At 39.1% G+C, this 4253-nt stretch overlaps 1 pseudogene across 1 annotated transcript; it reads left to right on the plus strand.

The window, feature by feature from the left end:
* Window positions 1-618: 618 nt before the first annotated feature.
* LOC311599467 (small ribosomal subunit protein uS14-like) lies at window positions 619-861 on the plus strand (annotated as a pseudogene). The gene has a single exon. The product of its transcript is annotated as a small ribosomal subunit protein uS14-like (transcript).
* Window positions 862-4253: the final 3392 nt, after the last annotated feature.

The raw sequence follows: 4253 nt of genomic DNA on the forward strand, positions 1-4253 counted from the left end.
TTGTTTAAGTGGCCGGCCACTGGGAGTTTGGCCATGATCCAGCGAGAACATGGGCAACACAGATTGGATTGTTTATTATTTATATTCTTGGTGATGAGGAGGGAGATCTCAAGGATGGGGAGCAGTCCTGGGAAAACTGGGAAGTGAGGATGCTCAGAGTTCATGATGTGAAATTCCCCCAAAATCAATTTTAAAATATTATTTTAAAAAAAAGGATGCATTTTTCTAGACTCAAAAAAAGTAAAACCAGTAATATTGAAATAATTTTGTTTGCTTGCTTGATTGATTGTGGGGTTTTTTTCATAAAGTAAAATCAAAAATTATCTAACAAGAAACATATACTTTACTTTCCCAGAGTTAAAAAATGAATTTACTTTCCTATAAATGCAGTCATTTATGAAGCTAGAAAAGGGTCAATGAAGCTTTAAGGAAATGGATGTGGAAGTAATGGAACATACATGAAGGTAGAAAGGAGACCACGGGAAGACAGACGGTACAGATGAATGGGGCCAGGAAACTGAAGGAAGGGGAAAGCATGGTGTCCTGGTTGTATCTACTGATTGAAATCTAAGGAAGACCAGTTTGTTCCTTTTTCCTCCTTGGCTGTCTGAAGGCCAGATGGGTTACCAGCAGCTCTACAGGAGTCACCCATGGAAGTTTGGCCAGGGTCCTCGCTCCTGCGCGTTTGCTCTAACTGCCATGGTCTGATCTGGAAATACGGGCTCAACATGTGCCGACAGTGTTTCTGTCAGTACGCGAAGGACATAGGCTTCATTAAGTTGGACTGAGAGACCTTGAGTGGATTATTCAAGACTGACTACCCAGTGAGACTGATCATGCTAGCCTTTGTACATAAAGAATAAAAAAAGGGAAGACCTTTAGAAAGAAAGAAAGAAAGAAAGAAAGAAAGAAAGAAAGAAAGAAAGAAAGAATTCTAAGGGAATCGCTTAAAGTTCCTCCAACAAATAAGTTAACATTCACAATACATTTTCTAAGAAATTTAGTTACATTGATACATTTTAAGTCCACAATAACCCTATACAGTAAAAGTAAGAATCATTATTACATCTGTGTGACAGACAGGAAAATGGGAAATTTCTACAGATGACAGAGCTAGGCCAGAAGATGACAGTCTGTGTCCCTCATCCCTGCAGGATGCCACCTTTTGAAGTGGCATTCTCCCTGGAAGTCTCTCTCTGAACTTCTAGCCAGGCTTCCAAGCACTTCTTTAAGTCAAGTAGTAGATTTTTTTTAAATAAAATGGAATCTATTGAGTTTTGAATGAATATTATAAGCTGACCAGCAACAATAAACTTTTTCATTCATGATTCATTTGGTACATTTGCCACAATTAAGAATCTATGAGACATATGTAAGGCATACAACATTGCAGAATGAGCACCTACGAGTCCTAACCCATTTTGCTGAGGTATCTTACAATAACTCAATAAAGCAGTTGAAATTGTATGCTTGCTTGCTATGAGCACCTACAGGAGTGTGCTAGTCTGGTAGGCTATTACAACAAGAACTGGTTTCTCATGGGTCCCGAGACAGAAAAGTCAAGGTTCCAGTGTGGCTTACAGATAGCCACCTTGTCTTTTTTCCTTCCTTCTTATAGAGCTACCAGTCTCACCTGAGTCCTGCTCTCATGACCACTAACTGCCTTCCAAAGCTGCTATCTCCACCCATCAGCACAGTGAGGACCAAGGTATCACAAGATACAGAAGTGTAGTGATAGCTGTATGTTCCTGGAGGTGAAAACCGTGAGAATTTAGCATGACACCAAAGGCATTCTGCACATACTATTAAGCAGGTGCCTGTGCTCTAATGGGCATTACATACAAATCATGAAGCCATATCAAGGCCAGGTCATTCTTGTCATGACAAAAAGTACGCATCTAGGCTTGCACATCAGAATCTGAATAAAGTCAATACTCAGTGTGAATTCACCCACCCCAAGAAACTTCCCTTGGGTGATGGGCAAACTCTGCACACGCCTTCAATCAGCCTGTGCATGTAGACTTCAACAAGCTGCTCCAAGTCTACAGCTGCAAACAGAAAAGAGAAAGTCCTTAGAGCCATTTCCAGCTTCTAGTAACTGAGGAACTAATGAGGCCCCTCAATCAACATCACCAGGGTGGTCCTGTGCTGTCCACTGGAGTCTACAGCATGCTGTTGTCAAGTGTGGCAGTCTTTTAATGCACCCATACAAGTCCCATTCTGAGTTTCTAGCAAATTACATGAAATATTTCACTGTCAATTTTTCACCACTTACAGTAAGATCATTAGGCAGCAAATATTATCGATCCGCTTCTCCTTTGCCTTCCTCAATGTATGCTGCAAAACAGTAGCTTCCTCCTCTTCCCTTCTAAGAGGAAATGGCTGAGTGGATCAGTAAATGTTCCCCTCCCCCCCCCACCCCCCCACCCCCCCGCTAATCACAGTAGTCTTTGTTCTCACTCAGTTTGTTTGTTTGTTTGTTTGTTTCTTGAGACAGGGTTTCTCTGTGTAGCCTTGGCTGTCCTGGACTCACTTTGTAGACCAGGCTGGCCTCGAACTCACAGAGATCCACCTGCCTCTGCCTCACGAGTGCTGGGATTAAAGGCATGTGCCACCACGCCAGGCTTGCTCTTTCTCCTTAAATAGCATGGGACCTCTTTGGGGTTTTTGTTTGTTTTAGTTTTCTATTAAACATTTTTTACATAATACATATATACAATAAACTACCTATAGCAAGAAGAACCATGACACAATCAGGAATTATATAAATGTTACGTTTTTAGTGTTTTGGCTATTGTATTTTGACAGGATCGAAGTATTTTTTCCCTTTTACCAAATGTCATCTCCCATATAACATCAAAAGCCAAATTACCTTTCTCATGATGCAAATCCTTAGCCATTATAAGTGACATCACTATTCAACCCTCTGCCCACAATACCCACCACCATCCTATACCCCATAATCAAAAGCAATATGGTTTTATTCATACTATCATTATATTATTAATATCATTATTCTTATTGATGTAATAAGCTTTATAATTACATTTTCTTTGTCTTAAAGAAAATATAATTGTTCTTTGCCTTAAAGAAAAGCTATTTGTCAAAGACCAAGGACTAATTTCATTCCTTGTAGCCTGTAAGCATCTTCCATACCTATTCTCACAATTCATTGTTTTGAGGTTTGGTTGAGTAATTTGTTATTTATAGTGTTTTTTACATTTTAATTGACTTTCCCTCTACTGGGAATTGAACCAAGCATTGCATGCTAGGCAAGCAGTCTACCACTGATGTGTATCTCCAGCCTTTAGTTGGCTAGTCCTAATTTTTTTTAGACTGAGTTTCTCGTTTGCATGTGGCATCCTTCCCCTTCCCCAGTCTCTTCCTTCTTTACAGTACAATGTTATGCTACTTCCTTGGGACTCAGCAGCTGTCACAGGTCTGACCTTTGCATCATCTGTGTCTCCTACCTGAAACAACTGCCATTTCTTAAGTTCTTCAACTGCATCAACAGTAGATTTTAACTATTTATTTGCAATATCATTATATATCAAGTATATTTTGTTACTGCCACTATTTGGTCATTTGGTGACACAGCAAGGCCTAAGCAACTTCATTCATTTGTTGATGCTACAGGATGTTTCTTATAACAAAAGTAACACCACTCATTGGCAAGAAAATCATAGATTTTATGTACCTTCCTTTCCTTGAATTAATGAAGCTCCTCAAAACTAAAACTTGACCATAAGATTTTGTTAATTTTCTTTATTAAATGTACCCTGTCTCCTCAATTTCTGCAACTGATGGGAAAATTTTATTTCAACGTGTACTGTCTAGCTGTTGGAATAGCTTCTCCCAGTGTTGTTGACCAGTATGCTCTTTCTAATCACTGACTTTGTTAAAAAGACACAATAACGTGAAGACCTTTGTTTTCAAATACTGTTGCCGCTAACACACACAAGAATATCTGAAAACATCATTGCATCCTATAGCTACAACATGGAAAATACAAAATTAAAATATAAAAAAAAAAACCAGAAGTGCTCCAAAAGTTTCCTTTTTTCCCCTGTCATTCAATATTTATTGAACACTTGTCTTTTTTTAATGTAATTAATTTATTCAGATTACAACTCATTTGTTATCCTATTACTTGTATCATCCCATTCCTCCCTCCCTCCCACTTTCACCCTATTCCCCTCCCCTAGGTCTAAGATAGAGGGGGACCTTCTCTCCCACTATATTGTCATAGGCTA

Source organism: Acomys minous, assembly GCF_964271855.1.
Source record: "Acomys minous genome assembly, chromosome: 6".
In the NCBI taxonomy this organism is placed as follows: Eukaryota; Metazoa; Chordata; class Mammalia; order Rodentia; family Muridae; genus Acomys; species Acomys minous.